General features: G+C 39.6%; 1 protein-coding gene across 1 annotated transcript in view; it reads right to left on the bottom strand.

Annotated features, from left to right (window-relative positions):
- Positions 1-27,009, bottom strand: part of lrmda (leucine rich melanocyte differentiation associated) — a 222,781-nt gene that overhangs the window by 106,112 nt on the left and 89,660 nt on the right. The window lies entirely within an intron of this gene.

Genomic DNA, 27,009 nt, shown 5'->3' with positions numbered 1-27,009 from the left:
CATTGCGACCTTGCTAGTTTCTTTTTTTTTTTGGTGGTGGTGATGGGGGAGTCGGGGTGGAGGGGTGGAGGGGTGGTGGTTCTGTGTGATTATCGGCAGTTTCTCATCTGGTGGAAGCTCCGCTCATTTGTCATGATTATTGCTGAGTCCTGGCCTGTCATTGGCTGCAAGAGATCAATGGCTTCGGACTCTCCCTCTGTTGTACGGGCAGGCCAAACAGCCTTTTCTCAGCTAAATGAGGCTCTCCCTCCATCCATCCATCCATTGTATCCATACAGGCCTCTTTCTCTCTACATCTCCCTCCTGAGTCACTTCATCAATTTGGTAGTCTATATATCTTTCTCTCCCCAATCAGTGCTGACACAGTCTCTCTCTTTCAGGTATTGAAAACACCAAGCTGTAGAATCACAGCTTCTCATTGTTGATTCGTGCCTTGCTTTTTCCATCTTGACAAACCAAACCTTTAACATTAAACTGTTAGCAAGTGAAAGAATAAGAATGTTCAAGACTGAAACTTTACTTGAATTTGAAAAAGGTGATTGAAGACTGCAGAAAAATACATTTTCAATGTTTTGCCAATCGTGTGCGCTCTCTCTCTCTCTTGCAATATTTTTACCCTAAAAATGTTCCTAATGGATAGAGCTTTTTGAATTGTAATTAGAAAATGTCCCAGCAGTAGTCTGACTTAAAAAGAGTCATTTTAAAAGCAGTAAGGATCTTCATCAGATTTTATACTGCTATTTCGTTTGTACTGGTAATATGTAAAATTCAACATATGTCATCATAGCATCAGACTCTGTTGCTCAGCCACCAACCTGGCGCTTCCTTTTTATGTCATGTCTTTCACTCCCTTGATGAAACCTTTCATCACTTGTCAGAAATGGGATATGGCATGGTATTTAGTTCGCTCTAGACGTTCTGCTAGAGAGAATGAATCACCTCTGGACAGAGCTAGCTTAGATGCTTTATAAGCATTTGTGCAAAGGTAAGCTAACCTACTGTTGGCTGTGGCTTCACATATTGTGAACGTTCTCCTTCAGGCAACATGAATTACATCAGATGAATTATGGTTTGTTACTATACTCCAAGTTTTAAGACATTAACTTAATGAGAAACCATTCTTCTTTTCTCCATTGAATGGTTATACAAAAAAATTGTGCTGAACAAAAAATACTTTTTAAGAATTTACATTTATTAGAACACTTCTAGTAATTTAGCCTGTAAATAAAGGAAACAATTTGTTTGTAGGACAAAACACAAACATGATGTCAAAGCCAGAAGCCCTCTGTGTCTTTCATAAACCTAGCATCCTGTGAAAGTTAAAGATTGCATGAATGTCAAATGCCCCCGCTAATAACGTCAAGCTGTTGAAGATTTTTCACCAGCACCAACAAGACTAGCCTCTAACATCCTCATTAAAATCCATGCTCAGTCGCTCAATCAATTGGCAACTCTTCAGGGGCTTGACGGAGTATAAAGTTCACAAGTCAACGTATCATTATATGATGAACTGTAATGATAAGTTCTCAGAATAGCTCTTTTTTTTGATTATGTGAGTCAGTGGTTAGTGGCCCTTTAAATATCACGGTTTATATTTGTAGAAAATGAGAGTGTAATTTAATGTTCAAAGAAGCTTCAGAGAACTTTAATTATGGGCCTTTAATGGCGAATAAATTATGGCAAGACTAATTGCTTATGAATGTGAAGACACAGATCATGGCTCGCGCTGCGCCGCACATACTGCAGCCACGGCAAAACGGAGAGCGCATTTTACGGCGTGGTTCTTATGTGTGGACTGCTTTGTTGCTCAGTTTGCATTTACAAATCATTATGTGCGCTTATAAAATACAGCACCCAATAAAGGCACATCATGAAAATGTCATTAAAATCGGTGTCCATAAAATGAGGCCAAAACCATCATGTAACACCACAGCAATGTTGGAGAAGTGACACCGTCATTATTGCATCTTGACACGCTGCATCAATCATGCAGCATATCAGGGTAGCATACAAGAAGCCCTATCACAGAAGCCCTGCAAAACAAAGGCAATTGCTCCAGTGTGAAAAGCCATTGAGCATACATTCATGTCAGTAATCAAAAGCCGGGCCTCTCAGCTTCCCCTCATGGGTCGCTAGAATTAAAGTGGCTTTCACTCAAGGTCAAGACTGAGCAGACAAGCCTTATTAAATATATTCCACCACTTCATGTAAATGGCAAGGGATGATACACCATTGTTATTATCAGCCTGCCGTTGTCTTTGGTTACCTCCGCGGGCTCAATATCGTACAGAAACATCATTTTCTTCGTAGGAGTGGGAGGCAGAGTGATCTAAATGTTTGACGAAGAAGTCAAGGACACAGTAGAGTTGCGGCGTGGAGTCATACAGGCTATAGTTACACACAGAAGTAGCTCTGCAGATTGTTAAAGGCAGCACAGAACTAGTCCGGTGCCACCTGGAGAGTGAGTAGGAGAGCTGATGAGTTTTATCACCTCGCCAAAGCCTTCCTCGGGAAACTTCTAATTGACGGCTGGGCCTGTTCTTCTGTCCCACACAATTTCCTGTCATGCCTCTCCTGCTGCCACACAGCTCTTGCTACTGGTACCCCGGTCCTCCACCTCCCTCCTCCTTTAGTCTCTCCCTCACTCTCTCTCTCTCTCTACCTTTGTTTTCACCCGTATCCGTTCTCCATCTCCTCTCCTTTCTCTCTCCTCCGTTCCTGCCGTGCCTTGGCTTGGCTGAGCAGGCCTGACAGGCGGATTCCTTTGCTTTTCGCCGTATTAAAGCCACTTTCTTGCTCTGACAGCCTGCTCTCTCCTGCCACCTCATAGCTCTGGCTTCACACTTCTCTGGGCAGCCACTGCCTCTTGACAGACCACTGTCACTTCCCATCATGCTCTCTGCTGATCGCGCCTCCCTTCCTCCGCCACTCTGACACCCCCCATACCCACCCAACCCCTCCTCGGCAAGCTCTCGCGAGCCCACTTCCATACCAGTGCAATTATTTTTTTGACAAGCCATCCATCAGCCTTAACTTTAAAAGCACTCTCCACTGATATCCATTGTTAAGCCCCCCTTTGCAGCTCCTGCCTTCTCCCTCCAGATAGAGCTTGCATGAGAGAGTATGATATCAGACATCACCAAACCTACCAAAGCATGTAAATTTACTTTGTTCTCCGCTATGTTTCCAATTTCACGTCCAATTTTTCGGTACATTATGCGTAGTTGTTGTGCCTAATACAATGTTGTCAAAAGCCATTAGAGTTGGTTCCCTTAGTCCCCTCTGAAAACAGGTTACGATTGGTATTCTATATGTGTAAGGCACCATCTGCAGTTGAATCTTATTAAAATTATCTGTTCAATTCTCACGTTCTTCGGTCAGTGCAATTTGCAGGCATTAGCAAAGACACATATGAAAATGTCAGCATGTCAACTAATAACAACGAAAGCAAAGGGAGTGCATCGCAGCGAGTCAATAACGCTGCCGTGCTGGTGACACAAATTTGATGGTAATCTAAGAAAATGAATAAGGAGGAAAAGCTCTGCGCATTTTGAATTGGAATCTCGTCCCGTGTTGAATCATTTGGCGCTCTTCCACTTGGCCTACATCTTAGCCTTGCTGTTGAAAAAAAGGGGGGCATAACAACAAAGTGCTCTCCCATCACTGCTGTCTGGTGCGCTCAAACTGCACACATTACATGTGCATGATGAATTGGCTGAATTATGCACAGCTCAAATGACTGTTCTCTTCATCTGACCAATGCCTCCATTATAACAATAAGATGCTGTGAGTGGATAGTGAATGTGGCTGTGGAGGCCCCAACAGCGCAATTAAAATCACTCTCAGTGGCTTCCTGTCATGCATATTCTATCTTATGAACTGTATTTCCTACGTACACTCATAAAGCAGCTGTTTTAATGTCACCATGGATCTGTTTTAATTGTCCTGTTAGATCTTAGTGCTGCATTGGCACAGTTGACCGTCACATCATGTAAAAAGGGACTAGAACAATTAACTGGCATTACAGGAACGACATTTATTTAGTTTAAATCATATTTATAAGTTCAATACATGCGACATGTACATGCTAATGATAAGTCTCTAATGCACACCAAAGTTAGTCAAAAGGTTCATTACAAGGTTGGATTATTTTAGCCATTTATACAGTATATTTCCTCTAAATAATAATCATAGGCAGATGAAACCAACTGGTTAACCAAAGCTGAAACATACATTAAAGAGCAATGTGCAATGTACTGAAGTTATTGTGATTGGCAAAAAACGCCCAAGAAATACATTATTCCATATTCTGACTACTCTGGATGGCATCAGTATGGCCTTGAGGAGTCTGGGAGTTATATTTGACGCAGACGTGTCTTTCAACTCACACATTAAACACACTTTAAGGGCTGCCTTTTTTTATAATTAAACACATTTTGTGTAAAAAAATGATGCAGGAAAAATACAACAAAGAGTAAGGTCATTGTAAAGCATTCTGAGATAACTTTCTTTATCCCATGGTAGACCTTCAAATTAATAATCAAAAAGCAGTGCAATTCATTAAGCAAACCTTTCAGCGTGTGAATTTCATTGGACATGGGGGGGGGGGGGGGGGGGCAAGGGTGGAGAAACAAGTTAAGGTCAGTGAGTTTAGCATTAAGTATTTAAACGATACAGGTTATCCACTCCAAACTAAAAGTACAATGGATTTGGACCAAAGGACTGCACAGTTGCACTGGCAATTCATAAATGATAGTGCAGACAGGAAAATAAGAAGTGACAAATTTGCTATAGCAGCACAATGGAGCTTGGCTGCCACGCTGCAGAACCACTCAGCCAAGTGAGTTTGTAAAACTTTAGGCCAATTGCATTCAAAAGCCACCCTTCAACAAAAAGGAAACACAATTAACAAGCTGATACCAGCGTGTGTCTGGCTGACTTAATGAATATCAAATTATACACAAACACTAATAAATCATCATTATCCCCCAAATCTTAATTGATCCCACAATTAAACATGACAAATGCTACGAAAGGCAAGTCTTGACTTTATTTGTTCCCTATGAGGGACTATTTATCTTTCTCTTTTCCTCCTGCGTCATAGCTAATTTCACATTGCTCGTGTCGCTAATTAACCGGGACAGACAGACAATTTTAGTGCAAGGTAATTTCTTTTGTTTACAGCAGGGAGCCTTCTGTTTTCGAATAATTTTCTAGGCTCTTAGGAAGTCTTTTTTTTTTTTTTTTGCAGCTAATGGTATCTGTTCCAACCTCCCCTTCAGTTTTGGAATGATCATTTCTTCGCCGTTAATTCTCACTGTTAATTATGTTTGGCATTTTAACTACACATACCACTTTAACAATAATGAGTAAGCCCCCCCCCCCTTACCAAATATAAGAAAGGAAACTGGATCTGACATTATTATCGAAAGATGCTATTTTGACAGAAATGAAATGAAATGATGAAAATTAATGGCATGCTTATATGTGTGCAGGCACGCGTTTCATTGCGCATGCACCGGCACTTCCTTGTGTGTTTGTATTGTCGTGGTTATTTGAGCTGTGTTGTGTTTACACATTGTGCAGATGCTGAGTCTAATGCACCGCAGACACCTGCCACTGTCGGTGGCCCTGACAGCTCTGGTCCCAGCAAAGGGAAGCAAGACACCAGCATATGGTTATCAATGATCCAGATGGCTCCTGCTTGTTTCTAGACTGACAACTTTGCTCCTCCATTATCAAACACCAGTAATTAACCATAATCAAGTAGGTGTTAATTAGACATAATGAAACAATTTCTGTTTAGTCAGAGCCTACTATTTGCCAATTACTTGTAATTATATGCACTAAGCACTTGGGTGTAATCTCTGCCAGTCAAGCAGCAGGTTTGTGTCTGCTTTCTAGTCTGAAGAGCCTTTTGTTTTGTGGAAATTTTGGCAGATTTAAAGCTGCAGGACTCTGATTGGCCAGCCTGTCATCGCTGCCTGAGGGGGGAACAAAAGGGAGCTTCATACTTCTTGGTGACAGCACCGGGGAAAGTTTGTCATTCCCGGGAGAGGATGGCTGTTAATCAGAGTGACCCACGACCTCAACCCACAAGTCCCAGCAGCACCACTGGTTGTACACACCTGGAAGCCATACATGTTTGTAGGGGAAATTAAAGCTGTAAATTTGTTAAACAGACATCAGAAAAGGAGATAAGGCCTAGAGAGGAAGAGGGAAAAAGTAAAGAAGATAAACGCTGGGAGGAATAGGAGACAAATTTGGAGAAAAGGAGGTAGAAGTGGCAAAATGCCTATTGAAATGGATGTGCTTTGGCAAACTGATGCTAGACTTTGCAAATGGTGTTTTTATTGATGTGAAAAATAATCAGCCTCTTCAAGAAGTTTGGAGCTCCGCTTAGATAAGTAGTATTAATAAGAAGATGGTAGGATTTAGTAGTACTTTTGGCAAGACAAGGCTTGTTATTCAGTTTCTTGACTAAAGAACTTTTTTAAAGCACATCAGAGTTTCATGCTGCGTGACACAAGCTCTGGTTTAAGATCTTCAAAAGTACACATGTGTTTTCTATATTAAATGTAAGGTCACTTAGCCAGCATTACAATTTAGACACATATGACTTAAATATATAATAACTCAAATTCAATCTTCCTTTATATATATTTGGACAAAAAATGAAATATAAACACAATAAAAGAAGAGAGGACAGCTATGGGTTTTATTCAAACAGATCACTGAGGAGGAGGAGACAATGTCCGCTCTGCAATAATGGAAAAAAAACAATATAATTCAATATCAGATAAAATCATTTATGAAGGTTAGATATGATATTTGTGTTTATATTCGCCTAATAGAGGAAACGATTTGCAAGACGAGAGAATAAGTGTTTTTTATTTCTCCCTTTAGGCTACAGTGTTGGATGGATATTTGTACTAACAAAGGGTTAGGGCATTAACTCAGATACAATACAACCATTCAATTACAAATGGCAATATGTAAATAAGTACTTAGCCTCGATGCAGAATTGACATTGTAGAGTTTCCAATGAAAACATTGTGGGTTGTAGATGTTCAGATTATTTTTTTTAAGCTGAGAGAACATTTTAAATAGGTATCAAAGCAAACTATGCATGTTGATTTAATCGCCACTTATTAAAGTGTGGGCTTGAAACTGGTAAACTATCAGTGAGCTATATGATACAATTATATGTATATGGGAGATAATAAGTTAGGTCCAGTTTGCCCGATCCAATACTACATTACTGACAGTTTTTACATGGAATTTTCTAGAAAAGCAGCCCTTGAGCATAAAACAAAGAGGAATGATAATAAACGAACCTCCACACTTTGCAGCATTCAAGGACTTTATAATATGTTGTTTTTTAACTAATCATTCATCGGTTCTGGCTGACTGTCTAAATGGGAATTCCGCACATGTCAGCTGTAAATTTGAACGTCACCAAAGTCTTCCTAATTAAAGAGGACCAGGGCTGTAAAAGGGCCCGTTTGTGGGGAGCTAGTCAGTCATTTCTCTTAGAGGCATCAACAAAACTGTAAATAAGTCATTTACAGTGAGCCGCTAATCACAGAGGCCATAACCCACGACCAGCCCTCGCCCATAATTACTGCGGCCCAGTGTAATCAACAGCACATCATCTCCTACGAGCTGGAAAACTACTCACACTTACTCCACCCAGGAACTAAAGGCTGTCCCAGGACAGAGGACACAGCCACCCAGTGTGTGTGTTTGTGTCAATATGTATGTGTTCATCTCAGGGCCACATGGGCTAAAGTTAGACAACCAACTTCATCTATCATAATGATGTAAATAACTCTACTGACACTAATGGGTGCGAGAAATCCACCCATCTATTTTGCAGACCTTTGCTAACTTTTGTATAATCTCCTGTTTGCTGCAGCCTTCCTACACTTATTTCATGTTAAAGATGGCTACAATGTCACACCTTCTCCTAAGTTTCCCTCAAAATAGGACACTGCATTCAAAATATGCAGTGTCCAGTGTGACCAGCTAAAATCTCATCACAGGAGCTTTAACGATGATCATTTTAAAGCTTATTGTAGTTACAAAATGGGTTATAGTAGTTGCTTTGTATCAATTTTACCAAGGCATCACATCTTTGGGACATAGAGATAAATAAGATGTCTTGCAATATCTGAAAAATGGAGTCAACCTAAATTCTTCCTCTGGGCGCAGTCTCTCTCTGCCTATCCTTTGTAGTGACAAAGAGATATGAGGAGGAGTGGATGGAGGGCTGCTGAGGTGCTGAGGCCTGAGCTGCTTGTCAGTGGCATGACTGATCACCGAGGCCAACTCTAAAAGGATTGCTGGTGGAAATAAAGACACCAGCATGTCAGCTGTAAGCTCCTCAGAAGGACCCATCAGACAAGCGGATGCGTATTGACAGGCCAGCGACAGAAAGAGAGAGACACGGAGAGATGAAGGGGAAGACGGAGCGAGAGAAAGTGTCCTGAAGTCGCTCACCTTGGCACGGGCTGCAATGTCAGCCGACCCGGTGGCCATCACTCTCCGGCCATGTCCAGGGTATTATTTAAAGCCAAACAAATATCAGGCGCTGAATGTCACCGCAAGGACACCGAGGCCTCATCTCCACCAATCAGTGTCCAGGGTTTCAAATCACCCTTTCTCCTTCCCTGGCCGACAAATCCATCTTCCTCATTCCTCCACCCTGTTTCACACCCCCATTCGACCCCTGACTACCACATTGAGGGGCGGCACCACGCAACAGATTTACGATCCACCAGTTTCAGGCCCAGCACGATTTATTGACATTAGTTGTCAGCTTTCTTTTTGAGAAATTGCACATGGAATTAATTTTAACTACGTCTTAATGTTAAATATCCTGGAAACACTAAATTTCATGGTAGGTGATGCTCACAGCCGCGTGAGCATATATCAAGTTCTCGAGCTTCGCTGAAAGAACCGTTTTTTTTTTTTTCCCAGGCTCTAATTTAATAAGAAGCAGCTCATAACCGCTTCATCTCAGCTGTTAATTACACATCCTTTATGCTGAGGAATGATCTTGGGACACTATTTAATGCATCAAAAGTTTAAGTAATTTAATTTAATTGTTTTTATTACTTAATCATGTCCAAGGCCACAGAATTTGACGGAGAACAACCTGAACAAGGTATCTGAGAGTGTCATTCTGAAAGGAGGATAAATGGACTGCTGTTAAACAAATGTGCCCTTCACACACTACTTTGACTGGCTCAGAGCTCAATGATTATGTTTTGGCGTTAAAGATCTTGTATCTCTATAATAAAAACAGCCAACGGGGAGTCCTATGATCTTTTTACTATGCAAATATGAGAATAATCACATGTATTAAAGGTTACATATTATGCTATTATGCTTCACTGTCTTCTTACTGTAAACAATTTGGCATGGTGCGAGAAAGCCCAAACCATAAAAGCCCAAACACAAACATGTTTTTGGGACGTCTGAGGCTTAACTTGTTGAAAAAGGAGTACAATATGTGACCTTTAAATCACCTTTAAGCAAAGAAAATCAAAGGATTTATTATTTTTCCACTGATGGCACTTTAAAATATAGGCCTGCTTAAAACATGAAGTATATGACAACACTACAAGTCCAGATGTAGGAGTTGTCTGGCAGGAAAGAATCTGTTGTTCACATTTTTGGCGAGCCGACCATCTTTACATTTGAATCATTGGTTGTGCCTTGACATAAAAGGAAAAGATAAATTAAACTATAAACATATATCACAGTTTAGATATCTGTCACAGCCTGCACACAATAGCTTATATTTCTTTGTTGACATAATACATTAATGAATAGAATGAAGCCTAATGCCCGGTGTAAAATATAAGGGTAATAAAGCTTTCTGTATGCGGTTACTTGGTTTTGACAACAGACTAAAGAAGCAGCTCAGCCTGAAGAAGAAACCACAGTAAAATAAATCACAATCTTGGCAATAAACATGTAAATCTTGATCGATATGTACTTGCCTTTTTTTCTCTTTTTCAATAACAGCTGCCGTAAAGGCCTGCTGAGCACAAGCGGCCATAAAAGTATGTAAAATAAATTAGGAGAGCATAATGAGAGGCTCCAGCAATTCCCCCATAAATATAACATAACGACCACAACTAAAATGTCAGGGAATCCAATAAATCAATTTCTCAGGGACAGGCCGGCCTTTATGTGCAGAGCACACAGTCATATTTATAATTCTTCTTTTTTTTTTTTTGTACGTCAATGGATCTCGTTTTTTGGAGAGGGAGAGGGCAGCCGGGGAAAGGCTGCAGCTCAACACAGGTCTCTCTCACATGAGGAAGGTTTAATATGTGTTCTATGTGATTCATCACCGTGACACGGACACCTGAGGCCTGGGCCCGCTCCATTTCTACCGCCTAAATGGTTTCTTGGGGACTTTCCAACACAAATGCACACACACAAACACACACACATACACAGACACAGACACACACACACACACACAAACAGAGCACAATGTAGAAGGCTAAGAGAGATAGAGGGGAAGAGAAACAGAGAGATGGGTAATGGATTGACAGAGAGGGCCTCATTTAAAAAGAGAGAGCTATTTTGTCCTTGCCGTGTAATAGATTGTGAGTCCAGAGTCGTCCAGTGTCACTAGTGTGGGAAGTAATTCACCGGTGATGTAAAGAGAGTGGGAAAATCCAAGAGAAAATGAGATGATTGAGATTACAAGCCTATTTCAGATAACCAACACGCTAAGAGAGAAGTATTCATAGAGGCACAAGGGGTTAGAGACCCATTACACCTGCTGAGAGTTACTTCAAACTAAATAATGCTTTTATTTACCCAGCCGACTCTTCAGTTTTAAAACTTCACAAGGCCACAGTGAGCATTACTACACCAGGCAGCTCGGCCCGTATGATGGCGAGGGTTCGGGACAAAATATCACTACTTCAAACCATCGCCGACCTGACTCGTGATACAATTAACAAATCACTGGTGCCAAAAATCAATACTTTTAATTAAAAAATGATGCTAATAATTTCACTCACAGCATCATTACTTCATGACGCCTCATGGTGGCACATATGACATGAGTGACGTAACAACAACAGAAGTAAATTGGCCAAAGAAGAAGTTGACAGCTGAATTTAAAAAAAAGACAGCAGGAATATGTTATACAGAAAAGACGTTAAAGGATGAAGCATGATAAGAGGTAATGCTAATAACATAAACCCTTCAATTGACTGTTTTAGGGGCTTATAATATTATGTTCTTCAGATATCAAGATTTATCCACATATGATTGTCTTGCAATATATTAATTAATTATCTCTGTGCACTAGCTATAGATGGGGCCACATATCTTGTTTTGATTATTTCATATCTTATTGTATGGCAAGGTATAGTATATTTTATCGTATCGTATCATTATATGTATAGTAACGTAACGTGACACAACGTACTGTAACACAACGTAACGTGACACAACGTACTGTAACACAATGTAATAAACGTAACACAACGTAGGGTAACAAACTGTAATTTGTTAATGTTGTTTCTTTTATTATATGGTATTGTATCGTATCTTATCATTTGTTTCGTATCATATGGTGTTGTAACGCATCTTTACGTAATGTAACATAACCCAACGAAATGCAACGTAACGTAACCTTTTATTTTGTTTCTTGTCATATTATATGGTATTGTATCGTATCTTATATGTACTGTATCGTATTGTATCATATCGAGAGTTACCCTGTGATTTCCCCCACTAGTGACAACAAAGCAGAACACCCTACAAACTCAACACAATCTTTTCCTATTGTCTCACACTGCTTCATTACATCACTGACATCTCCCCACAGACGTTTATAGGCAGCATCACAACTTGTTGTTTGACCTCATAAGAGCTTGGTGTTGTAAAAACAAATAAATCTAGCAGAACAGCCGACTGCATAGGAATGCAATTATTCTAATAGCATACCCAGCAAAAATAAGTCCAGTCAGTTATAGACAACCTAATAAGGAGTGTGTGATTGATGGTGGGATCATGGAGCATTTATAGAGAGGAGCATGCACGCACACACCAATCCTTCCTCTGTTTCTATTGGGGTGGAGTGGTGCTCAACGCTCACAGCTCCAAGAAAAGGGAAAGTTCTGAAAGCCTTGCTAGATGTCAGGGTAACGATGTGGTGAAGATGTCAAAAAGCAGATTCCACCAGTTAGGTAAAGAGGAAAAGACAGAAACAACAAAGAACTGGACTGATATATGATATATATATATACATATGAGATTCTCTTTGAATGCTCTTCGAATGAAACAAAGCATATAGCCATATCAGAAGGTGATACAACTGTTAGGTTATAAACTATTTGTATTGACCCCCAAAAACTCAATTTATTACAGACAAAAATACACCTTTCAGATTTAATTAAAGTTTGTACTAAGTGAGACATAAAACAAAGCTGAAGTTATTTCTACACATTTTCTGCACATTCATTTAATAATGGTAAAAGTCACTGCTGGAGACTTTATTACAGACGAAGCATATTGTCGTCAAAGTTGACTTCAGCATGACGCATTACGACTCTTTACAACTCCACCAAAGATCTCTGGAAACATCTGAACATATTTCTAATATGAAACATACTGGTGCATTGTTAGACAGTCTGTTGGAAACATTTCAACAACCACATTCTACAAGACGGATTACATAAAATTACCAAGAATTGAGAAGCTCTGGCTCAGGGACAGACTTTTGAACAAACTTTGGCTCAACTTTATGAAATACACTTTAAGTCATTTTCTCTGAAAATTGACAACAACTTTGTGTTAGATTTGAGCAACAAAAGATGTTCTTGTCATGGTCTCAGCTTTGTGTATTAAGCCCATGTTAAGTGAAACCCTCTTCCACATTTCCTATTCTGTTCTTAAACTGTGTCCATCAGCCTCAGCCTCTGGAGGTGGCTTGTTTAAGAAACAATTAAGGGGGTATACAGAGCCATTTGCAGGCAGCAGGCCTTGCTGGGCAGGCCAGCCAGCTGAAGTACCTTTCACAACTGATTTATAACACTGTCGCCTTGGCAAGGCAACATAATTAATAGGAGCATGGACTTCTAATTCCAATGACTTCCTCACCAAGTGGTTTGCATTTGATTTATGATGGCCGGCAACTTTGCATTTTATCAGTTCATTCAGTCATTATTTATGCTGATGATCAATTTCAATGGGTCGCTATCATCTAAGTTGCTACTAATCAAAGAGAATTAGGGTTCACTGCATTATTTAGGAGCTGCTAATTTATCTTTGAACCAGGCTAGAGGGATAGTTGTGGGAGCACTTGCTGCGGTATAACATAGTGATTCTAGAGGAAGCGGTCATTGCACTGTGAACAACTTATGAGCATGAGAGAATAGTCCAAAGGTGTTTGTTGATATGGTTTGCGTGAACAATTCCAAAGGAACTGAATATCTATGGCATTCAGGTTCCTCTGTATCATTGGTGGAGACAGCTTCCTCATATGAACCCCCCTTTCTGACATCTATTGTGTTTTACATAAGTAATAAAGTGAATCAACTTCAACCTCTATAATCATTATAGTTGCTAACTTTAATATTAGACTGATAAGTCTATTATCATACTTAGTTGTTACTGCTAAAGCTACACATAATTTTATCATTATAACTGACATTGCAGCTATACATCTATCTTATTCATGGTTGTTATCATTTATCCCTATTTTTCGTCCTTCCTCCTGCATCACCCTTTAGCCCATTATCCAAGTCCAACATAGTTTCAGCAGATGGCTGTTCAATGTGAGTCTGTTTATGCTCAAGGTTTTGTCTTGCCACTGTAACTTTGCTTAATGTTGCTTAGTGCTCAGGATGGATTAATGTTGGGTCTTTGTAGATAATATAAGTATATAAGTTTGGTATTTTACCTGCTCTTTGGTACCATCATATAACAATGATTAAGGTATTTTACCTTCTCTTTTATAAAGTGTCTTGAGATAAAAAAATACAAATAAAGAGCGATTGATTGTTAGAAAAGATAAAGTGGTCCTGATGAATCAGATCAAGGATAAAAGTCTAAGATTAAATGGCAGCGTAATGCATGGGGAGTAGAGTATCAACATTCTTGAAGCACCAGGTTATTGACTTCAGTAATTGGCTGACTATGCTCATAAAATGCAAAAGGTATCAAAAACATTTTCAAAAGAGGCTCTTAACTGCACAGTCTTTAATAAAACTTAGCCCACCAAAACAGAGAGCAAACCTTTGCCCATGTAAAATAGCAGGTCAATCTGTTGGTTATAAATTAAGCCTGACTTGTCTACACTATTAAGTAAATTGGGGTGGAGAAGTGAAATAGTAAATTCACAAAATCCACCTCCTCAGCGTGCAGTGTAATTGCACTTCAAAGGTGACAGATTCCCAATTTATGAATGATGAATATCAAGCAGGTTCAATTTGGTGGAATCAGTGGGCATCATGTTGACCAGACTCAGCCCAAAGGCACAGATGGACATATCAAAGCAAGACGTCTCTCAAAGTGTCAATATCTGTGCTCATCATGCCAACACACACCCAATCTCGGCTTGGATGATGCACAGCATTCTTGATTACTGTCCGCTGTCTGCGAAAACTTGATATACATGAGATCAGTTGATTTATAAGTATATTTTCCTTCACTTCAAAGCCAGTTAATATAATTCAGTTGGCGTGCATGAAAAATGCAACATGTAATTCATATTAGATTGACTGATGCAGCCCAAGCTTGAGGGTCAAGCAGCTACACAGAGGGAATACTTCTAACTCCATGACTTCTTTATGTTTTTGTTTGGGTGTCTTAAGAACACATTAGCACAAAAATGCTAAAATCATAGCAACACACAGCTACATGACAATGTGTTCTAAGTTTAATCCTTTTGTATAATAAAATACACCCAATTCTATAATAAATCAATTCTCTAAGAGTCTGTTAGATGGTATGTTTGGAAAGTTAACATACAGCACTTCATATGAGCACGTTTCCGTGCTTAATGCAGTAAGCAGGGACTCTACTAGTCCCTTTGAAACAAACACACAACCAAGTGCAATTTACTGTACAGAAAATGAAAAATGCACTCTTCAAGTATTTGACAACATGCCCAACGCAAATGATCAGACTCCATTTGTTAGCCAATTCCCTTCCTTCCACTGATTCCCAGAAAGATAAATTGCATTTAGCAAACCGCAGGAGGCTAAGCATTCTTGACATTTTTTATTGATTTGCATGAACTATATGCATGTAATCCTGTGTGTAGGTAAATCATGGCATGGGCAAACTCAAGTAACTGTGGGTTTACTTTGGGGAGAGAAAATTGGAGTCACCGCATGGGAGGTGGAATAGAGCCGGGCAGAGTGGAAAAGAGATGTGGCCCGCCCATTGGAATCTGGGAACCTCTATTAAGATTTATAGGTGTTGGGATTCTACAGACCTGAGGCATTATTCATGGTAAAGCTTCTCTGTCTGGGCCTGTTTATAAGATGAGACAAGGCTGACTAAGATGGAGGCCCTTTACAACAGGGCCAAGCTGCTTGAACAAGGGGCTCAGTCACCTGACATACCCATGGCATCAGCTGCAACCATTCAGCATCTCACAGAAAAACACAGAGGCTGGCTAAAGATTGACACAGAATGTTACAGCGCAAAGCACATGTGTCCGTTTTTATCACAAGACAAGTTCCAGGTTATTTCTGTTGCCTGGAGTTAAAAGGTGTAGCCTTGCGGGTAGGGCCCTAACAAGTCCTAGATTAACCTCACTTGATTATCTAATATCACAAATAAATGTTTTTTAGCCTTGTTTACTCCATGTTTAAATAGCTCTCTGTATTTCAAATAAAGAATTAAAATGCAAAACACAGCAAAAACAAGCCTGATTTGGAAAGAAATTGAGACAAAAAAGCAGAGATATGCGAAGGAAAGTGCAAATCATGTCAAACTTGACCACAGCGAGCATTTTGTGCACTGTCAAATTTACGGTCAACTTTGAACATCAGTGCTAAAGCAATATAGCAGAAAGCGTCTAGTCAATGCATCTTCATTTATTTTGACTTATAAATCCTACATCGTAAAAACGGCTTTAAAACAGCTAGTTAAAATTCCAGAATGTAAGTTAAAAATACACAATGCAAATCCAACATAATATGATTATTCCTTTTAAATGTTTCCAAGAACCACCCCCAGTTTTCAAAATACTGTGCCATGTAGCAAAATTATTATAAAAACAAATCAAGAAGGTTCTTTGTTTAAGAAGCCATGGCAATATTCAGTTTATTCAGCAATTTCAAGAGAAACACACCATACTTTATTTGGTCTTATTAGATGAAAACACGAGGATCACCTTCAACTTTATTAATGACAGTACTCTGGATGAAAGATGCTGCTGAAAATCTGCAACATCTGTTTGCTGCATTCACTTCTCAGCGGGCTCCACCTATTCCTCATGCCTAATGATGCTGATCCACACTGCAAGTTTTACGGACAAATGTGTATTTGGCCACATTCATCATCCTGAATGAGTGTTCCTGATGAGCCATCCCCTGGCCTGTTTCACTCTTTCTACCATACGTTAACAAATGACAACCCCTGCCACATGTTTTCCATTTGGGAGATACAGTGAGAGGCATGGGGGAAAAAATGGGGTCGAGGGACTCTTAGGGCTAAAAGATGGGCAGCTTCAAGGGAAAAGAGTCAATGATGCCTGCTCTTAACAGAATCACCACCCGTGTGCCATCATCAACTAACCGCAGCACCATGAAAATACATCAATTATGTAATGCCTTCAAGAAACAGTTACATGTCACTGCCATGGCCGAACCCGAGTCCTTCATGAGTGACATTAGCAGCCGACACACTTTGACTGAAGGTGGACTATAACCCCAGCAGCCAGTGGATGTATCCCAGCAGAACCACATGAAAGGGCAAACAGAAAATATATGGATATGGCCAAGAATGTTAACTTGGATAAACAAGTCGATGGTCGTTCAAAGTCCTGGGGAGTTGCACCCCTAATAAATCATATTCCTTTTGATGTGCAGCTGGTTACAAGTTTAGAAGAGGGGGATGGTTAGAACAGACGTGAGTCAGGCACCAGGACACGCCGCCTGCACTTCTCAAAGCCTGGGAATCTAAGTTTAGTGAAACTCTAGGGAGATGTGAGGGTAGTAAATAAGTTAGAAATAAGGTCATGAGTGAAAACAGACTTTCAGATGTTCTGACCACCATTTGTAGTGGAAAAATAAAACAATGCCTGAGTAGGTAATGTGCTGACATAACTAGATAAAGGTGACTCAAAAAGAAAAAAAGTGAAGGTTTTACTACACAGGTCAATCATTAGATACAAGTATAGCTGATATTGATAGTTTTGATACACTGAAAACATGACTGATCTGAAAAGATGCAGACTTACCATTTGTTGTATTCTTGATATCTATTCTGCACTGAGTTGACATAACTCATCAGTCCAACATATCTTGTAATTATAGAAAAAGGGACGATTCTAGGAAAAATGTGGAAGTCAAAGCTAGCAAAGAATTACCAATCTTTGTTTTTTGTACATTTTAGTGGCACTAGAATTGGATGGGTACAAGTTACTGCCAATACTAAAGTGTGGGAATCTGCATCGGTATCAGGAAGGAAAAATTGGTATTGACACATCTCAAGAAACAAGAATGTGGCTGCTCATAGCTTATCTTTCACATTATGTTGCATTCCTTCTATAAGGGGAGTAAGTGTGGTTGGCCTGACCCTTAAAAATACAGGGGTCTCTGCCTGCATGTTCTGGAGATCAGGATAAGCCAAATAGTCCTGCAGCAGCTGAGATGAATGCTCATGAAAAGAATATTCAGCATGAGCCAGTGTAAACGTATTCGTCACACAAACAGCTGGAGAACCTCAGCTGGACTGATGAGGATAAATCATATCCAGGAAGCCAAAACAGACGCAGCGTGATGCCGAGCCCAGGGCTAAAAGTCTTGACAAATGGACAGTAAATGCAGACGAGCTACTAATTGTCAGCTGCTGCCAACAGTTACCAGGATCCTACTCTCTCAGTTACAATTTCAAGAGTGAAGATGATTGATGTAAAATGTGTATGCACTACGTAATGAGTGTGATAAGGCCAAGTGACAGCAGATTAAATTTAACATTGGTTTTAAAAACTATGAAGAACCTTTGTCTGGTCAAAGCATGGCAATTGTCAAAATGACGGAGTACAGGGCGCCTTTTGACCAATTTTAAAACAGGAGCATTTTGCAAGCCTTTTCATTGTTTAATTGTCTCTTTTTGATCATTTAGGACATTTTAGAAATCAGTGCTAAACCTCGATGTCAAGAATAAGAAGCATTTATTCTAAGAATAGTTGAATGTTATTCACAAGAAAAGGACCTGCACTTTAGATGGGTATTGGTTGAAATTTTGTAGTTTCTGTCCAGTAAAAGGTAAAAAAATGTTCAATGTTAAATATTTTTTGACTAAAAGGCCTTTGGACTACTGTTGTTTGCTGAATCGTGCTTTATCTGTTTTCTAACACTGTATTGTTTCCGATTAATGGGAGTTTTGACACAGATGGCAGCAAAAGGCAAAAAGTGAATTGGGTAGCTGGAAACAACCCATTAAAAACATGGAGTGATATGACAGGTCCCATTACCGCTTTCTAACAGTAATGTTAGCTTTGCTGAATTTTGTATTTCTGTTAGTGAAATGTATACATGTCTTATCCCCTAGTTTCAATAGCATAACTTGTACAGCAAGTTTAAAGTGTGGAAACTTTGACTCTAAGTTTACACTGTATCCCTGTTCCCTTTCCCACACTATGATAACAAAGATGGCAGACAGGGTTGGTGTGATTCCCCAAATACATCAAGGCCAATTAGAGGTCCCGCTCTACTTAAAGTAATAATGCTGAAAATGATTACTGCTGCAAAAAAAGTAACCAGAACATGTGCACTCAGCTGACCTCCAAAGCCTTTTGCAACTTGAAGAAAACCCCAGCTCGCCTGTGATGTCTGAAAAAAGCACATGTCATCCCTGCTGGGTATCCAAATGTGTAGCCCTATTACGCAAAAGTCATTCCCCGGCATAAATATTAAAACCGACTTTATGACAGTAAATTCATTAATGTTGAAACAAACACATTCTCAAAGTAATACATGGAGGTGGATATGTTTATTATGGCATGTTCTGCATTATGAGCTGTGAATGATGAATCACAGAGAGAGCATATTAGTCCAATTTTCTCTGGGCCCTGTAACAACAAAGTTCATAGACACCAAATCAGTTTCAAGGGAACCCGGGGGCTACAAGTGCAAGACTGGTATATGAGACATTCATAATTTATGTGCACTTGATGTAGTGATATGTAAAAAACTTCAGAGGAATTTTAATGGGCTTGAGGCTGAGAAGGGAGAGAAAAATCTTTGAGATGGTTGTTTGGCTCTTTTTTTTTTTAGTAAATCACTTCTGCACCGAAAGGAAAATAAAAAGTTTTTGAAATCTAACAAATTCGGTCATTGAGCCTGTAATCATTGAGAAAAGGGGAATTTCATCTTCTTATTTCAATGCTTTATTGATCGGGTTGCTTGGTTCTCATAAGCTCTATTACATGGCCCGAGCAGTAGCCGGCACCAATGTCCAATTCAGTCAACAAAGGAAAGCTATTTCCATTGATCAATGTCTTTCCACACATAACAGATAAAGATTGATAATACACTTCAGCAAAATCCTACAGTCAATTAGGGCTTGATGAAAAAACAGTCCTGTGCAGGAACAACACAAGGTGTTAATAATCGAGAGAAAAATAAATCACCAAAACTGGAAAGTCTATCCTTTCTCTTTGAATGAAACCATTATTTATTAATCTCTCAGACAGATGGCTTGTGTTTGTGCAGCCTATTGATCAGCAGTAACCTTTTATTATTTGTTTTCTCCATTAGGAGTGCAGATTAAAACAGATGAGAGTTGTTTAACTCACTAATTTCCAGTATTAAGGTGCGCTCTCTTTACTCTGGAAGGCCAAAATGTTTTCATTGATGCTCATGTGGTAGAAATCATTGCAGAGGCGGTTGAGCTTGCATATTAATTTGTCAGTACGATAGGAAAACCTTCTCCTGATGGTGATCCAATCTAGACCGTGGGAGTGTCCATTCCAACGGAGCAGCCTTATTTCAATCAAGTCACTGCCAGGTCCGATGTGGAGAAAGGGGACTGAGGCCAGGTTAAAAGAAAAAGACAGGCGACAAGACGAGATAAAGAAGAACTCAAGCAGACAGAGGCATGTGAAGCGACAACACAGTGGTACAAACACACCTAATACGGAACACGAATCCTGCTAAAGCCATTTCTTAAAAACATGAGGCTACCTACTAGGTATGATACTATCTGGCTTTTTTTTTTTTTTTTGCAACTAGTGCAGTCGCCTCCTGCTGGTGAATATAACAGATTCAGGTTAAAGGCACTGACACGCTTGCTTTACTTTTAAAACCAAGATGGTATGTCTTTGGCTAACACTAGCCAAAGACGTGATCTTTGTGATTTGCATAGCAAGCTATTCTGCTGTATCCTCAGATAACTGGACTGCCCTTCATACAGTACTGTACAACAGGGCCTGCAAAATCCCACAGCCAATATCCAGAAAAAAATGGTCTACAAACACACGAGGGACTCTACTTCAAAAATAGGCCTTGATTGTGCAGTGTGGGACAAAAACCATCACTCAAGCTAACCATTCCTCCATCTTTCACTGATAAAACCCACTTTCCATTCATTACCCTTTATCATAAACACAAGTCTACAGGGAAGCAGGACTTAGAAGTGGTTAAGCCTGTCCCTGGTTTCCTATTTCTGGGGAGCATTTATCTGATGATATATATTCCTTTTGGTAAGTGAAAGGAGTTATTCTGTTTCCAACAGGAAGGACATTGATAGGGCATTAGGGATTTGTTTATTTCAACTCAAAGCCACAGCATTTATCTGAGTGTATATTTTGCTGCGGGCACCGACCAAATTATGTCTCAAGGCAAGATAAATCACGAGGCACAAGTCAAAATGCCAAGCGTTTCATGATCCTACACAGAGCCCTGATGGCAGGCAGTATTTTACAAAAAGCTATGTTGCACTGTGGATTTTTCAGTGACAACAGCCTACATGCTCCTGCTTGTTTGTGACTAGACTGTGATGAGTGTGACAGCTGTCATACGCACGTCAACTGTCTAGGTTTTAGACACTCAACAGAATGATGTGATTTGAAAAGAAGTTCATCTGTCTTCCTAATAAATCCATTGTCTTGTCTTCCTTCAACAAAAAATGCAGTGATGGACACATCCAACATTGGCAAACGGGCTAAGTGAAATATTGTAGATGCAGAGAGCTCATTCAGTTTAAGTGAGAGTGAAAAGTGAGTTGATTTGCTTGAGTAAACAACTCAACATCACTCTAGCGCAAAATTGACAGACAGGACAGGGTGGGTTGACAATTTAGAGAGATATAAATTACCTACAAACATTTTAAAAGAAGTTAGGAAAAAAAGTAGATTTTTTTTTGTTTGTTTGTTTAAGACAAGCCAGACATCAAGAACATCTTTTCTCAAGTAGGTATTTTGTGTTGGTTCAAATGGCAGACAAAAATATACTCCTACATGCTGCCACATGAAGAGTCGTTGTTGTCGCCCGGTGTCTTTTCACATGATCTGTCAAAGGACCTGCAGGCAGAGCCAAATAGAAAGGCCTTCTTACATAAACTCCTAAACTTAGCATCCCTCGGCTGTGACCCGGGCAACAATGCCTCCTTATATCCCCAAACAGAAGCCGTGGAACAAAACTCAGCAGCTTGTGTGGAGAGGAGTTGAAGGGTCATGTAAACTTGCAGCGGACTGGAAGGCTCCAGAGTGAAAAGAGGAAGAATCACCCTTTCAATCTCGACATTGTTTGTTGAGAGGGATCGCTGCCATCGCAAACATCAGCCCGAATTTCTTGACAGACATGGCAAAGAGAGGAGACAAAGGGGGTCCACAACAACATGATACTGTTTTAACAATGTGGAGTGTGTGTGTAATGTTAAAGAGGTCGTCTTTGCTGCTTCAAGCTCACTAAATGCTGAGGACCCCCTGGGGCTTTTGGAAAGATTCTCATTCCGTCAATGAGCTGGTTCTCCACAGACGCTGGTGAACACCTCGAACAACCCAAGCACAGAAGGCAACTGACCCTGATAAGTTCAGTCAAGTACTAAATCATGTTTAAACATAATAGTGTCTTAGTGAGCTAATGTACGTGTTATGAAGGGTAGCTATAATGTTACATGTCATGTTCCTTTCTAAATGTTTATGATACATTTTGAAAATGGCTAATAGGATCATATTTTTGGTGGTGCCAGCTTCTGTGCTTTTAAATGGAATCTGCCCATCCAAGAGAACACCAACTGCTGGTTAACCATGGCAAAAGAGGGCAACAGCGCTTTATGTTCCTGCCTTTGATTCAAATTATTTGGCAAAGGTAGCATGCATTTTGAGGCAACTGTGAGAAACTTTAACTACGTGTCGGTTTTGAAAAATCCTGTGGACAATTTATTTAGTGAACGCAAGTTGTGGATCAGCTGAGTTATAGTACAAGTGCAGACATTTGAAGGTGACATAACCTCCACAATGGAGCGCTCATGCATGAAAAGAGGCAGACAGAATGGAAGGTTTTCAAATTGTAATTATTTATTCCAAGCCTTTGAGCCGCTGACTTTTCAAACAGACCAAGCAAGTGATCTTGTAAAACTTTCTTCTAAGAAGGACTGGATAATACCTTGAAGCAAATAATATTTTTGTTTGAAAGATTTTCATGTTGTTAAGTTTTTCAGAACTTGAATCTGTCTGAACTAGTTTTGCCTGACATGTGGTGCATGCTTTGTGGTCAAATCTATACTTGCATTTCCAATCCTCACAAGAGCTAGAAATACCCATGGCTAACTTCAAATTGTATGACATTACATGACACTGTAACCCATGTGAGAGGTCATAAAGAAAATGAGGATGAGAACGACTTTAAAAAAACCTTCCGCCCACTTCTTTCTGCCATATGTTACAGAGTTCCTGGCGTCCACAGAGAGCCAGACAAACTCGCTGCTCTGATCACTAACTAGCAAGCCAATCAAAGCCTTCTGGCCATGGAGCAATTATCTGCTCTCCATAGCATAGGTGAAGAATGAACCAGTAACCCTTGCAGCTCTCTCTCTCTGTCTCCTGGAATAACTACAAATGCCTTACATACTTGTACACTGGTATGTAAAACAGAAGGAAAAAGGGATTTTCTTTTCTCACTCAGACTCAGCAGAGATCACATTACATGCCATGCCAAGTGCAAAGCCTGAAATTGCAGGGGTGGATTTTCACTTCTCACTGTAGCAAGGCATGAATTCTTGTCATTACATCAATTTATTTCAAAGTCATTTGTGTGGGCTAGAGTCTGTCTAATTTTATAAAAGACAACATGACTCACATTGGACATGACATTGTTGGCCCTTTCCAAGCTACCTACTGTACCGATGATAAAACAGCACAGTTTGAGCTCCGATAGCTCTCCTAAAAGATAATCTGAAGCATCAAATCATTTGGGAGATTGAAGCAAACAATCGAGGCAGTCCACATTTTGTCATAGTCTGTAGAGAGGGTCTTCGAAGTATGACTTCCAGAAGAATAGTTCCACATGAGGAGGTTAAACTTTATTTTCATCACCAGGCTGACCTCGGCATGATAAATTGTCATTGCAGATGTGGACAATGACAAAATCTGACAAATACTGTTTGATGTGCTGTGCGTCTTGGTTTCTTTCTGGCAGACTTTGCCCAGTTGTGACATAGTGGGATAAAAATGTTAGATACTGCTCAGTGGATCAGTGTCATGGTGCTAGTATTTTGGCTGTACTGGGGTGCTGTCATGACATTTGTCCTTTTCCATTTTGGGACTAATGGGAAGGATACGTTGCCAGTGCTATGCTACTACTTTAAGCTAGGGATGGGTCATGATTTTTAGATTTTCGCAAGTAAATTGTAAATGGACTTGCTAGCCAAATTATGTCTGTAAAACATTTAAAAAGCTGTTTTCTAACAGACATTAAATAACAAAAGAAGAAGAAATAATTCATTTCAGGTGACACACCTATAGCGTCACAGACTGTAAAGGTGCAAACAAACTAACTTAGCATCTCTAAACATCTCTAAAAGATCTATTATGATTTTACTAGACATTGTGAAGTGAAATAGATTGTTGCTTAAGTTAAAGGTCCCGTGCTATTGTGATGCTAAATGTGTTCACACTTTAATGGCAATTTCCATTATGTGTTAGCATCAAGCTAAAAGATAGTACATAAGTACATACCGATCAATCAAGAGGATTTTTTGTACCGTATTCTAAGTAACTTTAGAATAAAGAACAGTAACTTTCAAATAGTAATTTTCAATGAAATGTCCAACCCTACTGAAAGCAATTATAGGCATTGAAACAGATTGGTTGTGTATATGCTCAGTCCCACTTTGTTTAAGTTGACTTTACTTCTTTACTACAAAGTCCAAACAATGTCAGCCAGCTTACATGGGCTGCAGTGATTTTCTTTTAAGCTGCAAAAAGTAATATTATTATGGGCTACTTCTAAAATCTGTATAGGCTTTGGAAGACTTTGTAACTCTTAAAGACAGCTGGTAGAGTTAGTTTGTTAGGTAAACCAATCCTTACCATATCTACATGCGTATCTACTGAGTTTAAGTCCATCAACTCGAGAGGGAAATGTGAATCATTCATGTTTAATAACACAAAGAAGGATTACCATACTTTGCAGTAAGAGCAGGTCATTTCAGGAGACTTGAAGTCTTTGGTGGCAAAGATGCATAAATACAAATTTAAAATGAAAATCAACAGTTTTAATGGGTAAAATGTGCTTACTTTAATTCTAAACTTTGTTAAACAAGTGTTTTCTTAAGGGATGTACTTCTTTTGATCCCGCTGAGAGGAAAAAGGTGTCCCTAAGGAACATGGTGCCCAGGGGCCCTTGGCTGCACTGGGCCTGATCGTGGGGCCTGTGTGAAATCCAAACTGACTGATCCAGGACAGAGCCAGGATTACACCACTTCCCCCTCTGAATTTTGTCCTCCCCAACAAAGAGCTTCCTGTAACCACGGTCAAGTGAGCTGTTAGTTAGCCAGTGGAGCCGCTGAGTGGTAGTTCAGGGCCACTGTGGGAAAAGGCAGGGGACTCCAGCATCATGTTACTAGCCCTCCACACATAAAGCCCAAAAGCCCCCATCCAGCAGCATCACCACCACCCACCACTTTGCTCCCAGTGCCTTCAGGAGGTGTCAGATTCTGGCACCTGCTGGAGGCCCTGGCAGGTTCATGCCCCTGGCAGGTTCAGATGTCATTCCAGCAAAGAGCCTGTCAGCAGCTCTGTGGTCAACAGGGTTCACTTGCTATAGTTTATTTTAGCAATTGAAGGCAATATCCTCAACTGGAAAAAAAAAAAAAAACCTCATACTGTCAAAGTCACAGGATTTTGTGACTAAGAGGAAGTTATGCAGTGAGTTGAATACAAAACCTTATTATGATATTTCTGAAGTTATAGTGGAAATAAAACATGTTGCTGAAACAAGTACACCATTCACTGATTTATCTATAATACCAGTGGATTTCCTTCCCAAATTGCTATTAATAGCAGCAACAGTGATCATTGATGTCATAAATCATTTAAGCAGGAGGCTATGCCATGATACTCTATGATCTCAATTTGACGTTGATCAAATTTCCCCCGTAGCAAAAACTTATTTAGCTTGGCCAGACGGAAAAGAGAAAAGAGGATGGTGAGATGGAAAGGATTAAAGAAGAAGAAACAGGATGTTAGGGGTATTTGTTTGAAGAAGAAAAATCCTGACAGCACAAAGGCCTTCCACAATGTGGATCCTCTCTGAAGTGATGTCTTAAGCAGTCTGGGAATTGTCCATACCAGGTTTTACTTATGATGCACTTGAGTGTTCTTTGTTATGTTCAAAATTACGCTGCAATGACATCCAGCTCAATAAGTCTTTCTAGAACAATGCACCCGGTGCGATCGACATCCTCTCACTGAATACAAAGGCGTATCATTTGGCCAGGAATGATAATTAGAAGGGGAATTTGCTGAAACTGTCAATGGTTATGTCGATAGAGGGGCTCTTAGCATCCGTCATCCTGTGAATCAATGACAATTTTCAGCTATGAATTTGAGAAAATGATAGCTTTCAAACTGCAGGAGAGAAAATTTGAGACAAGTCAAAGCCATCCTGCATCCCATCTGCTTTCTTAAATTTACATTTTTTTTTATAGCCATTTTCCTCTCAAGAATTGTTGAATAGTATTTCTTTAAGGTATATTGTTTCCTCTTGCTCTCACTTAAAACAATTAACATAAAGTTAGGAAAGAAAAAATTAAAATGATGGTTTTTCTCTCTTGGTGAAATAGTATTATAGACTGGTATCCTTAGATAAGCACTCGTAGTAGATGCATATACGTAACATTTGAAGGGTGCCAGAGATAACTCTGACTCAGTTAATGTAATGGATATAAAAGAAGAGAAGAAAGAAGAAAGAAGAAAAATGAAGAAAGGGAGAAGATATACCTTCACATTTAACTTCTGTTACTCATTTATCAAACATTTTGTGTGAGATTCTTTTGCTAACATTTAAACAGAAACAGTCTCAATCTAAAACTTTCACCAGTGATGATTCTTCAGAGATTTATGATTCAGTTCACCAGACATGTAGAGATCAGTCATTGTTGAATACACTTGTAATTGATTTGTTTTGATTATACATTTGTTGTCCTCACAGGCCCATGCTGACCCAGTCTAATTCGACTGTTTGTAAAGCCTAATAGTAGATACACACAAATTCTGTGTTAGACCTTTTAGCCAACTTCATTCATACAAATTGTATTTGTTTTGTTAATATGAACATTATGGCT

The sequence above is a fragment of the Labrus bergylta genome, chromosome 10 (genome assembly GCF_963930695.1).
Source record: "Labrus bergylta chromosome 10, fLabBer1.1, whole genome shotgun sequence".
NCBI classification, from domain to species: Eukaryota; Metazoa; Chordata; class Actinopteri; order Labriformes; family Labridae; genus Labrus; species Labrus bergylta.
This window is presented reverse-complemented; position numbering and strand designations above follow the sequence as displayed.